The 14,177-nt window shown below is 38.1% G+C and overlaps 2 non-coding genes across 2 annotated transcripts; both read left to right on the top strand.

Moving 5' to 3' along the window:
• Positions 1-6,082: 6,082 nt before the first annotated feature.
• On the top strand, positions 6,083-6,164 carry TRNAL-AAG (transfer RNA leucine (anticodon AAG)). The gene has a single exon. It is a non-coding gene; the product is annotated as a tRNA-Leu (tRNA).
• Positions 6,165-10,501: 4,337 nt separating this feature from the next.
• Positions 10,502-10,575, top strand: TRNAT-UGU (transfer RNA threonine (anticodon UGU)). The gene has a single exon. It is a non-coding gene; the product is annotated as a tRNA-Thr (tRNA).
• Positions 10,576-14,177: the final 3,602 nt, after the last annotated feature.

Genomic DNA, 14,177 nt, shown 5'->3' on the forward strand with positions numbered 1-14,177 from the left:
CCAGATAAAGGACTGGTATGCAAATTACACAAAGAATTTTTAAAGCTCAACAATAAGAAAACAACTCAATGTAAGAAATAGGCAGATCTAGATGGTGCAAAACCTTTTCTAACCTAGACTTTAAAAGTTGCATAGCACTGTGTTTGCACATTCTGTCAATGGAGGCAGTCACCAAAGTCCATGCAGGTGTAAGGAAAAGTGACATAAAATATAATTTGATGGGAGGAGTTGCAAAAAAGAAAAAGTTCAGGCATGTTTTAAAACTGTAAAGTCCATATCTTTATCTGCATGATTGCACAAATCCATATACATATTTTTTCTTTCAATGTATGTGTGTGTATATATGTGTATATATATATATATAGATGTATAATCATTGAAAGGATTAAAATCACAGAGAGTTTTTTCTTGTACACAACTGAACATCAGTAACATTTGGAGATATTTGAGAAAGCCACACATATCTGGAGATTAAACCACGGAGTTCTAATAACCCACAAGTCGAAGAAAAAATCACAGAGAAATTAGAAAATACTTTAAACTGAATAAAACTGAAAATACTACATATCAAAATTTGTGGGATGCAGCAAAAACCATGCTTAGTGGGACAATTTTAGCATTAAACATATTAGAAAGGAAGAAATATTTCTAATCAATGTTCTCATCTTCTATCTTAGAAACTTAGTAAAAAGGATGAGCAAATTAAATCCAAAGCAAGCAGAAGAGGAAAATAATAAAGAGTAAATGCCAATGAAATAGAAAACTGAAAACCAATAAGGAAAAACAGTAACATCAAAAGCTGGTTCTTTGGAAAGATTAACAAAATTGATAAATTTCTAGCCATACTCTTCAGGAAAAAAGAGAGAGGAGACACACATATCACAAGTGAGAGTAGGCTGGGCATGGTGGCTCACGCCTGTAATCCTAACACTTTGGGAAGCTGAGGCAGGAGGATTGTTTGAGCTCAGGAATTCAAGACCAGCCTGGGCAACATAGCAAGACCCCATCTCTATATTTAAAAAGTAAAAAAAAACTTAAAAGAGAAAGAAAACAAATGAAGGAGTAGATATCACTAGAGCTTCTACAAATAATAAAAGGACACAAGGAAATGTTATGAATGTATTTCACCAATAACTTTGACAACATAGATGAAATGGAAAAACTCCTTGAAAGACACAAAGTGTATCCAAGAAGAAATAGATAATCTAAATAGCCCTATATCGATTAAATAAATGAAATCCATGCTTTATAACATTCTTACAAAGAAATAAAATCTGGCCCAGATGGCTTCAAGTAAATTCTACCAACTATTTAAGCAATAAATAATATCAATTTTATACAACTTATTTCAGAAAGCAAAAGAGGAGGCCACACATCTGAACTCCCTTATCAGGTCAGCATTACCCTAATATCAAAACCAGACAAAGCCATACAAGGAATGAAACTGCAAACCAGTGTTCCTCATAAGAAGAAAAAAAATCCTTAAAAATTTAGCAAATCAAATTCAACCATTTATAAAATGGTAACACATCATGACCAAGCAGGACATTCCTGGGATTAAACTCCAAGAATCCAAAGTTAGTGAAACATTCAAAGGAAAGAAAAATTGGATTTTAAAACAAAAAGATACCTTTTACAAGAGCTTCAGAACTATGAAATACTTAAAGGTAAGTTAAAAAATGTGTGTAAGACCTGCACACTGAAAAACTGCAAAAGATAACTGAGAGGAATTAAAGAATACTTAAATGAATGGGAGAAATACCATTGTCACTGGATGGGATAACAAACAGCGTAACACAGTCTACCACCAGAAGCAATAGTCCAGGATGTCAATCTACTACATAGATTGTTTTGGTTTTTTGTTTGTTTTTGTTGTTGTTATTGCTTGCTTGTTTTTTTGAGACAGGGTCTCACTCTGTCACCCAGGCTGGAGTGCAGTGGCTCAATTGTGGCTCCCTGCAGCCTTGACCTCCAAACACTGTGACTGGATATACTGAGATTGGGATTCCTCGGGGGTAGCCACATCAGGCAACCATATTTCCAAAGTCAACATTGCCCAGCATGTGTTGCAATGCCATGTTTCCCTTTCATTGGAGGGCACTACTTAAGGCCCAAATACTTTCATTAAGCAGGAGTACTACCCTTCGTTGAGTTGTCCTTCCTGATGGTCCTTTTGTAGTTGTTGCTTGAGTTATTCATTCTAGTGCTTTAACACCGCCCCTCCCACTCTGGGTGCCTGGAAGTGATAGAGAAGATCAAGTTCATTGTACACCATAGAAACATGCCCATTGCTGCATTATCTGGGCTGTGAAGAAGGTGCCTTGGTCAGATTAGAGTCTGAATGGATATCTGAACACATGGCAGATGTGTTTCTCCAATATTTCAGATTTGTTCTTCTTTAATGTTGTGTAGTTATTCTGTATCTTTTGCCTTTCTGTATACACTTTATGATCTATTTGTCAATATCCACAAATAACTGACTGAGATGTTGATTGGGATTATGTTGTCTCTATAGATCAAATTGGGAAAAACTGATACCTTGATAATACTGAGTCCCCCTAACCATTCAAAGGGAATATCTCTCCATATTTCCTTTGATTTCACCATGTTGGCCTGGCTGTTCAATTATCCGTCCAACAGTCACTGGACCATATGGCTGGCCCATTTATAACAGCCCATGAGTCTATAAATAAGTAGCAGGGAGTTGCTGTTGTAGTGGCCTGCACAGCCATGAGTACCTCACAGAGTTCAGCACATTGGACAGAGGGTCCTCATCCACTCTTAGTCAAAATGTGGCCACCATTGGGGTGGAGGACCACTCTTCTTGCATGTGTCCTGACTTTACTCCCTCCAGAAAGAACAATTAGGGATGGGGCCACAGTCTCCTGGTTTTTGCTATGGTTGAGTGACTCTACATACCAACAAGAAGAGTTGAAGGGGAGAAAGGAGTGGGGGTTCAGATGTTTATGGGGTTTCTGGACACTGAGGTTTTAAAGACGAGAATCCCGACTTCTCACAAGGGTAGAGGTAAGCCGATAGCATTGGAGGGCTTCAGGATTGACACCATGATCCATGCCAGGCAGGTGCTTATATGCTATGGGTGGGGCCCTGCCTTTGAGGAGGATCTTGTCTTATAAAAGCCTCCAAGGTCACTGGACAGGACCATGTTGTCCACATCTTGTCAGGAAGCAGGATCCTATTTCCACCTGTCTATTGCCTTCACACGCAAGACAGTTATGACTTCATGGACAGTTTTCTAGAGCGGTCTTTCTCTTGGGGAAGCCGCCCACAGTAGGGAATACAGCCCTCTTGTTCCTATCAAAGCAAACTAAGAATGGGATAGGTTTATCTCAATCTCTGTCCTGCTGGTTCTGTCACTGGGTGAAGGCAAAACTAAAGCTGCAACACCGGGTTATGGTTAGTTTTCTCAAACTGCCCCAGTCGGGTGACATTGAGTTTGTACTCCCCATCACCAAACAGACACATCGACCAGGCTGCATGAGACTCCCCAGAGTTAGAGAAGATGTGACAGCAGAAGCAGAGATCAGTGATGCAGCCGTGAGTCAAGCAATGTGGCAAGGAATGGATTCTTCCCTAGAACCTCCAGAAGGAAAGCAGCTCTGTCACACATTGATTATCTCCCTAAGACCCATTTTAAACTTCTGACCTCCAGAAATTTAAGATAATGCATTTGTGTTATTTTAAGCCACTAAATTCATGGTAATTTTCAAAAGCTGCCATAGGCAACTAATAAAGATGTATGGTATTTGGTACAGACTGTGGTATTGTATAATACCGCTGTCAGTGCATTAAAATAGCATCTAACTCACAAAGGAAGTTGGTAGGGTTCTTGAGGGACTGCAGCCTCATTTTTCAGTCATGTTGTCTGTCAGTGATCCAGGAATCCAGATTTCATACGGAAAAGCTTAATGGGTGGGATTTTTCTTTCTCAAGCAGAAGTATATGGAAATTACAAAATCACCATGCTTTCTCTGAGGTTGAAGCTCAGGACCTTCAGATTATGAGACTGATGTGCCGCCTCCTGCACTAAGAAGGCACTCCTAACTGTCTTAGCAAATCCATTAATTATACTCTTTCAAGTTTATGTGAACTTTCTGAAAAGTTAGATTTTCAAAATAGAGTGTAAAATGAGAATGTATGCTATGTCATGTGTTTACTTCCTTCCAAGTATGTCATATGACTTATAAAAATCATCTCAGGACTTTCCCCTTGATTAAATAAATGTACAACACAGTGGATTTTCCCACTGTGCCTTAAACACCACTTTCTGCTGGGAGATGTTAGACTTCATTAGATTGCACACTACCCCCCACCACAACATGTGTAAAGATGTTACTAGAAGGTGACGTACAGACGCAAAGGGACTGAGCTGGGTCCACAGCCTGAAGACTCCCAGCCGGAAGCAATGACTGACACAGAAAGCAGATAAGCTCTAATGAAATCATAGCTGCAGGCTCGCCTGGGTCTGAAGCTGCACCTTCTTGCCTGCCAAAGTTCTCCTTAAAATCAATGTCCCTAACCTTGCCACTGAAAGATCTTCACAGGTCTAGAACTCCAGAATAGCATAAATAGAGGTGAGACAAGGGGGAAGAGATGAGGTGAAATGATTGAGAAGGGAGAAACAATATACAAGATAAAGCAATCTGACAAAGTGAAAATTGCCCAACGTTTGAAATTGTAGGGTTGAGGTGTAAATTTTCCATGTGCCATCTTAATTTAGGAAAAATAACTCACTCGACTCTCTTGTAAATATGTTACTTTAAAAAACTTCATTACCTGTGAAGTGAGATATCTCACTGTGTCGTTCATGAGACTGAGTACTTGATATAAAAAATTGTTCAGTGAATGCTAATACGTGATACAAATTCTGATAGTGAACTATACTGAGCGCTTACTATGAGCCAGGTGCAGTTTTAAGCAATTTACATGCATTTGCTAAAATAAAATTCTGCTTTTTTTTTTAACTCTTTCTTTTATTTCAATAGGTTTTGGGGGAAACGGGTGGTGTTTGGCTATATGACTAGGTTATTTAGTGGTGGTTTCTGAGACTCTGGTGCATTCGTCACCAGAGCAGTGTACATTGTACCCAATATATGGTCTTTTATCCCTCACCCCTCTCCCACCCTTTCCCCCGAGCCCCCAAATCCATTGTATCAAAACATTCTGCTATAATTTTTAAAGGCAAGTTTTATTGTCTTGGTTTTACATATGAGGAAAGTGAGATCCAGTGAGCTTAAGTGCCTTGCCAATGACCCTGCAGCTATTAAGTGGAGCTGCTGGCATTTGAAATAGTCGAACTGGGGCTCCTTTAAAAAGGGGCAGCATCTAACGGGACAGGTGAGACTAAATAAGAAGATGAGCGGCGTTGGGGCTGCAACAGGGGAGAAGAGGTCGGAGTGCCAGCCCAGACGGCATTTGTGGGGTTGCAGTGAGCAGGCGACACATCCTCTTAGTGTCCGGAGAGGGTGTGAAGCTCCGCACCAAATACAAACTGGTCCTTGCCCTGAACTTTGAAAACTAAGGTCATGAACACATTCAGCAAAAAAAGCAGGTCTGTTTGCATAGTTCTTTCCACCCCTTTCACAAGAGGAAATCACGCACAGACACACAAACCAAGACGCGAGTTCCGGGTGGATCGGGATGAGAGCTCCTCTGTTTTCTGGTTGCCAACATTAAAAATAACATCTTGCTCCAGACCCCCAAACGCAGCTGACAAACTGGAGACTCTATCTCAGAGTCCTCAGAGACCCCGTGCTGCGTCGGCCTAGGCGGTGATTTCTAATCATGTTCTTAAGAACCGATTCTCTTGAGATTTGTTGGACATTAGGTACCGGTTTCCTGTCCTTTTACTCTCAGGTATCAGAAACAGGACCGGAAGCAAATACAAATCTCAGATGCAGGACAAGGGACTGGGACAAGGAACCTATTTACAGATTTTATCGGTGGTTGAGACCACTACGGAATCATTTGTGTAGAAATGCTCTGAGAAGAAAGTAATAAAACGCAGAATAATCTTGTGTCTCTTAAATCATTAAGATGAGTTCTGAGAGCCTACTAGTGTGGTAGCGTGGCCGAGCGGTCTAAGGCGCTGGATTAAGGCTCCAGTCTCTTCGGGGGCGTGGGTTCGAATCCCACCGCTGCCAAATTTATTGCAAAATGACTACGGATATCTAAAGCTCATCGAGGTTTGCAAGAGAAACGTTTTCCACTGCGAGCGCAAGTTAGGTGTTTAATCCTGATAATGGTAGGTTGAAAACCAAATAGTAGCTGTAAAATCAGACTGCCATCAGTCATATATAAGACTTCATGTCCAAGGGAGTATGTTCCTTTTTATGTTTTAAAAATGGTCATACAAAAAGTACAACTCACATGATTCAAAATTACAAAAATTTAAGAGTACGTACATAATGATAGTCTATTTGTGTACCCACCCCATCCTACCAGACACCCAATTCTGGCCCCTCGGGCAACCAGCCATATTAAAATCTGGAGTTCTATTCAAGGCATATTCTTTGAATATACAAGCCAATAGAAACACTATTTTTTTTCCACTATAAATATGCTTTCCAAACCCATTCTATTACACCTTGCCTTTTTCACTCTATGTATGTTGCAGTAATTTCCATGTCAACAAAGAAAGAGCCTCTTCCCTCTTTGTTTTGTCTGCATAGCATTCAGTTTTATGAATGTATCTGAATTTATTTCAGCAGCCTTTTTTAACAATATAAATGACGTTGCAATAAATTAACTTGTATAGCCACATTTAATAGGTGCATGGGATTAGAAAACTTTCTAAGAGTGCAATCGCTAAATCAAAACGTATGTGTGTGATGATGATTTTGGTGGCTCTTGCCTCATTCTCCTTCCCTAAATATTGCAAATTTATTCTCCTATAGGACCCAGAAAGAACCTGTTTCCTCAACACTGTTACCAGCACAGAACATTGTAATAATGACAATTATCAGTCATTTAGCTCCAACTAAGCCCCAGATATTGTCATAAATTCTTAACATATATTGAGTCATATAATAATCTCAATAATATATAAGGAAGTTCATATAATCCACATTTTACAGAAAAGAAAATTGGAGTTGTAATCAATTAATCACATAACCGCAGTCATCTAAATCACATAGTTTGTAGACGGAGGAATAAGGATGTCAATGCCTGTGACTGAATGAAAAATGCCCCCAAAAGATATGATATACACATTCTAATTCCTGGAATCTCTGAATATTACCTTATTTTGCACAGAACCCCAAAAATGGGGTCTTTGGAGAATAAGTTAAAGATGAGGAAATTATCCTGGATTATCCGAGTGGAGCTCAAATACCATCACAAATACCTTTAATAGAGGCACAGGGAGATTATACAGTGACAGAATAGGAGAAGGCAATGTGACCACAGGGACACAGATAGGAGTGATGCCACCACAAGCCAAGGAATGCGGGCAGTCACCAGAGGCTGGGAAAAGGCAAGGACATATTCTTCCCTAGAGCCTCTGGAGGGAGCACAGCCCTGCCAACACCTTGATTTCAGACCGGTGATACTGATTTTGGACTTTTGGCCTCCAGAAATGTGAGAAAAGAAGTCACTTATTTTAGGCCACCAAGTTTGTGGTACTGTGATTTGTTACAGAAGCTACAGAAAACGAATTCAACATCTTTAAGTACTGTTCGGCAGCACTACCACAAACAACTGTTTTTGTTTTGCTGTTGTTTGCCAATCTGATAGGTTAAAGACATTATCTCACCGTATTTCTATAGTTTCATTTTTAAGCTTCCTTTACTTCTTACTTCTGTGCTGCTTTTAGTATTAAATAGGTTGTACCAACTGGCGACAACAGATTATGTTGTGTCTGCTGTCAACCTTATCTCAGGCAACAGATAGAAATGAAGAAAATTAACTCTTTAAAACATAAGTTACAAATATTTTCCCCCCAGTTTTACTTGATGTTTTGTCACTTTGTTTATGCCTTTTTGAGGGGATGAGAGTACATCCCAGTGGAATTTTTAAAATGTTGTTTAATGCAGTGAATTATGTTAAACTCTTATTGTCTCTGAGTTTTGTGTAAAAAATTAGTTTTCTGTACCAAAGTTATATAAAATTTCTGTCTTGGCATTTATAGTAATTATAATTGTGGGGTTTTTTTTTTTTCATTTTTTACTTTTACAATTTGCCTGTATTTGGAATTTATTTTAGTCTCATACCTTGAAGCTTTTCTTTTCCTAAGTGGCTGTCCAATTAGCCCAACATATGTTTTGAATAATCTGTCTATTTCTGTTGATTTAAGTTGCCAATAATTACAGTCTTAACCATTTTTTCCCCTCAACTTTTGGGTGCTTCCATTGGGAAAAAAAAAAAAAAAAAAAAACTATCTGGGAGGCCTAATTGGTTTATTCACTCTCTCATAATTCCTGAGCATGTCATTTACCAAGGCATATATTGACAGAAGATTCAAGTGTGGGAATTCAGTGTGTCTGTTGTTTACTATTCTATTTATGAAGCAGCAGAGTTAGCCTCAAACATATTACCAATCCCTGTTAATGTTTTTACAAATATAAATATTTGTTATTTTTACTTTTCTAAAAGTAATACAAAGTTGTAGCTGTTTTAAGCTTTTATTATTAAATTAGTTGCACTGACTGGTGACAACAGATTTTATTGTGTCTCCTGTCAACCTCATTTCAGGCAACAGAAAGAAATGAAAGTGAATTCCTTTATTTTTAAAATCTGTCCCATAAATTTAATCCTTTATTAAAATTGTGTCTGTGGAAGATTCAAAATAATCTACAAACTATTAGAATTAATAATTAAATTTAAAAAGGTGTCTTTATACAGGGTAAGTATAAAAATGAATTATACTTTTAAACACCAGTTGTAAACAAGGACTGGGCCCAGTGGCTCACGCCTGTAATCCTAACACTGTGGGAGACCAAGGCGGGCAGATCACTTGAGATCAGGAGTTCGAGACTGGCCTGGCCAACATGCTGAAACTTCGTCTATACCAAAAACTACAACAAATTTAGCTGGACATGGTGACATGACCCTGTAATTCCAGCTACTCGGGAGGCTGAGGCACGAGAATCGTTTGAACCTGGGAGGCGGAGGTTGTAGTGAGCCGAGATCGCGCCATTGCACTCCAGCCTGGGTGACAGAGACCTTGTCTCAAAAAAAAAAAGTAGAAATAAAAATTTTAAAGTATAACTTATAATAACGTAAATATCAAATTTATAGGAATAAATTTAATAAAAGAATAAATGGAGTGTTATGCCATATGTATGGATTAAAAGTTTATCAGTTCTCCCTAAAATTTATCTAGCGGTCCAAAGGAATTCCAATGAAAATCCCAGGATAATTTTCCTTATTGCTTTTGTGGCAAAGAAATGAAGGTGATTTCTGATTTTCACCCTGAGCTCTGTAATTATAAATCATGGTAGAAACTTCAGAATTAATTGCTCAAATAATTCATTTTGGAAACAAGATTGAGATTCCAGAGAACGTTCAGATGTTTCCTTTTTTTTTTTTTTAGGCGGAGTCTCGCTCTGTCGCCCAGACTGGAGTGCAGTGGCCAGATCTCAGCTCACTGCAAGCTCCGCCTCCCGGGTTTACGCCATTCTCCTGCCTCAGCCTCCCGAGTAGCTGGGACTACAGGCGCCCGCCACCTCGCCCGGCTAGTTTTGTATTTTAGTAGAGACGGGGTTTCACCGTGTTAGCCAGGATGGTCTCGCTCTCCTGACCTCGTGATCCGCCCGTCTCGGCCTCCCAAAGTGCTGGGATTACAGGCTTGAGCCACCGCGCCCGGCCAGATGTTTCCTTTAATCAGGCTTAAATGTATTAACCTTTCCTAACCCAGAGACACATTCAAATTGACTCCCTTGTCTTGCCAAGTGCAGCCCAGAGAACTAAGATACTATAAAATAGAACCTGACTGGTTGTGAGAGCGAGCTGAGATCAAGTCTAAAGAAAAATAAGCCCTGAAGATAATCTCTAGAGTGATGCTCACATTGGGAAGGGGTTGACGCTCTGGTCCTCTGCCCTCCAAATAGCTGCCTCCTGAGTGCAAATGACTGTCAGAACACCATATGCCCAACTCGGTAGTCTACGAGTCTCTTGTGGAGTTCCTTTGTTAGAGATTCCCCTTAGGACATTCGAACGACGAATCATTAAAATGATAAAAAGTAGTACCTGCAAAATTTAATTTTAGGAAACTTTATCACATTTGGAAAAAGTGAGTACTCTTGACTTTTACGTGTGGTTATCCTTGGACTAACTAAAGCATGAACGGTTCTAATATTTAAGCTGCCCAAAAACTTTTTCGTTTGTATTAGTTCCGCAGTGCCTCTAAGTAAGCAAAACGTAGTTTTGGAGTTTGCCCCTTTTCTCACGGCAAACTGTGGTAGAACGTAGAGACGTTATGCCAAGAATAGTTTACTTAAAAGCAGGAATAGATTCTATAGTCAACATCCTTTTACCTGTCGGCTCTATGGCTTAGTTGGTTAAAGCGCCTGTCTTGTAAACAGGAGATCCTGGGTTCGAATCCCAGTAGGGCCTCGGTGTTTTCATTTTCACTAGAAAGCCAGTTCTTCGTTAACCTCTACTGTACCTGAATTCTCCACTGTACTCACTGTACTGTAAGTTCAAATACAATCAACTATAGATTATGTGAAGGCAAAATTCCCAAGCTCAAAGAAGAAAATGAGAGCCTTATGAGGTTTTGAATTAAATTCCAGCAGCAGATCTTTTTTTCCAACAAATATTTATTGAGCTTCTCTGTGTATGCACAGATTCAAAACCTATATAGATGTAGATTATGTCATCTCTAGAATCCAGTAACGTCCAGCTCTATAGCTGATTTCAGTAGAGTTCATATAAATTAATATACTACCATAAAGTAATAAGTCTACCATAAAACAGACAGGAAATTAGCATAGTTGCAGGGTCCTACTTGCTTTTTGAAGAGAACAGCAGGAAAATAGTTTTTAAAACCCTGTTAACCCTCTTATAAAATGAACTAGGAACACTTTATAGTGACGGCCAGTTAGAAGCTGTATTTGCCAGAGGCTGGTGCATCTCTGGGGCTGGAACAAAAGTGCTGAAGGAATAGAGCAAATTAAGGAAAATTTTCAAACATCCAAAGCTAATAAGGGCCAATCTTACTTGTATTTGTTTACATATCTCATTATTTTGACCATTAATTCAACACAGATGTATTGACTGCCTTCTATGTGCAAGGTACTGCTCCAAGGCCAGGGGTAGGACAGTTTAATAAATGCCAACCCCTCACCATCCCTCCACCCCAACAAATTCTTACCCTCATGGACCTTATCATCTGGAAGACTATGGAAGATAATGAATAGATAAAAACATAACATAAAGATTATGTCAGATTGTGGTGAATTCTATGGAGAAAAATTAAACAAACAAAGAAGATGAGGAGTGTATGAGTAGAAACCGAAAAGATTTCTCTGCCCTTCTTATAAGCCACTAGCAGATCTATTTTTTGTTTTCCTTTATCTTTCATGAGAAGTGATCACAGGATGACTCTGCTTGCCATGTTATTCTAATAACCCTAGGTAACATCCTTAAATAGTTAATTGACTTTCAGCTTTACCTTTGCTGCACCCTATTACATGCTGCCCCTCATTAGATTCCGACCCTGGACAGGGATCCATTCGAAGTCACATCAGAATGCCTGGGTATATCCCTCAGCTGTCCTCTTTAATAGCTATGTCGTTTAGGCAAACTACATAACTTCACTGGGCTTCACTTCCCTTGTTTGTTTAATGATAATGGAATTGTTATAAGAACGTTTTCAAGAATAAATACAAATAAATTACTGTTTAACAAAAATGCTTTCAGTAAGAGTCAGCATTATTATTATTTGAACAAACATTTTTGGGGCCAAGTGTTTAGTTCTTCAAACCACACTTTAAGCTCTTATTTCATTTTATGATAGAAATCCCAAAGTTTAACAATTTACTAACTTCTACTAGCAAGTAAACAAAATCTATCTTTTTTTCTATTCATACATGTACAGAAGCAATACAGAATTTTAAAATAATTAGGGAAATAGATCAACAGTTAAATAAAATATTTAAGAAAGAGTGCATGAAAATGTTGGCCTCATATATTCTAATTGAGGTAGCAAACATATAGAAATTTACACAATAATAAAAATCAGGATCATCATGATTAAATTACATACCTAAAAGCTCTTCTCTGAATTAAATTATGCTACATACAAAAAATTTGTTCAATAAATATTCATTTTGGTGCATTCAGTGTGCTTTTGATTATGGCCACCAAGTATTTGGATATTTAGAAACACCTTAAAGCATTTCTAAGTTTAGCAATATATCTGTTTAATAGATAGAATTATGCTTCTGTTTTATTTGCTTTTTGTAAAATTTCTGAATCTCAAACTGCTGTCAAAAGACTGCATCTGGTTAGTAAATTATTTATAGAATAGAAAAATAATGAAGAAAACATCAAACAACTATCATTGACAGTGGAACACTGTGTATTCAGAAAATAATTGTAGCACATCAAAATGTAATAGATTCTGGCTGAGTATGATCATACTGACCACTTTCATAGTTTTTATTTATTCAGAAACATAGTAGACAATCCACACATGATTTTGCAACTGTTTGCTTTTTTGTGTGTACTTTTTTTTTTTTCTCAGTGGAGACGGGGTTTCACCGTGTTAGCCAGGATGGTCTCCATCTCCTGACCTTGTGATCCACCTGCCTCGGCCTCCCAAAGTGCTGGGATTAGAGGCGTGAACCCCTGTGCCCGGCCACAACTGTTTTCTTATACAGTTATAATGATGTTTACATAAAATGGAATAGTTGACCTAACATATTTAAAAAGCTGCAGACAATAGTCTCAATACTTCAAAACTTACTAATAATCACAAATTATTTGCCTCAAAACTAGATATATGCTGGAACTTGCTGAAAAAGTAACCAAAATAATAGACCTTGGGAGCAAACAGTTTGCTTATACATCACCTATTAAAAAGATTCTCCTATCAGCATCCCAGGATGAAACTCATACTGTGGCAAAAGAATACAACTGTGTTACAAATCTATAAAACACCTTCATTGAAGGAAGTCGAGTAGAAAGCTGCTGAACTAAGTAACTTTGGAAATTAGTAGAGTCTGCAAGACTAAAGTCAAAAAGAACTGTACATAACATTGTACTCTAGTTGATTAAGTCATTTACCAGGAGAGTATGGATTAACAATTCTGAAACTCCTCTACATGGATACTGGAATTGAACAATTAAATAAATGAATGCTAGATGGTGAGAGCCAGGCTTCTCACTTTGGGTGTGAATTATAGACAAGCAAGGGAAGAAGGTTGGAATGATCCAGGTGGTAATGGATTGGAATTGGAAATATCAGTATGAACTCAAATTTAGCTTAATATAGATACAAACGGATATATAGATTTATAGATATTTGTATGTATATAGTATGTATATATATTATGTATATACACATAAAACACATATCCCATTAGCAATAAGGACACCTAGTGCCCAGATCTTGGTTTCTAAAACCTTTTTCCAATAAAAGGAACCAGGGCTCCTTGGAGAAGTGGTGAATGGTAGGACTAGGGAGGAAATATACGAGATAAGCCTGGATAATCTTGTAGTGCCAGAAAGTATGAAAGTGCTGAAAAACAACATGATGATGATGGTATGTCAAGGGACATAGAACCCAACTAAAAGTCTTTCTAATCGCCAAAGAACCCTCTGCAGATCTTCAGAACTCTCCCTCTCAGTAGCCCTCTTCCCCTTCATACTTCGCCTGTGGATTTTAGTTACTTTGGCTTCCTTGAATGCTAACTCCCCAACTCTAGAAGATTGTTGGGCTCTGTTTAGGTTTCTGTGACTAAATGAGCAGTACTTTTTATTTACTGATTTTGGATTAAATTTATAAATTTAATATAATTTATATAAATTTATAAAGAAAAGTGATATATTTATGATGACCAATCATAGAACATAGAACGAATATCCATTTGTTTAGGTCTACTTTCACTTCTTTTTTCTTTGTTCTTAGTTGTTTAATGTGAATGTGGGATTGTTTTGTTTTTTGAGATGGAGCCTCTCTCTGTTGCCCAGGCTGGAGTGCAATGGCGCTA

Source organism: Rhinopithecus bieti, unplaced genomic scaffold (genome assembly GCF_001698545.2).
Source record: "Rhinopithecus bieti isolate Rb0 unplaced genomic scaffold, ASM169854v2 scaffold_18466, whole genome shotgun sequence".
NCBI classification, from domain to species: domain Eukaryota; kingdom Metazoa; phylum Chordata; class Mammalia; order Primates; family Cercopithecidae; genus Rhinopithecus; species Rhinopithecus bieti.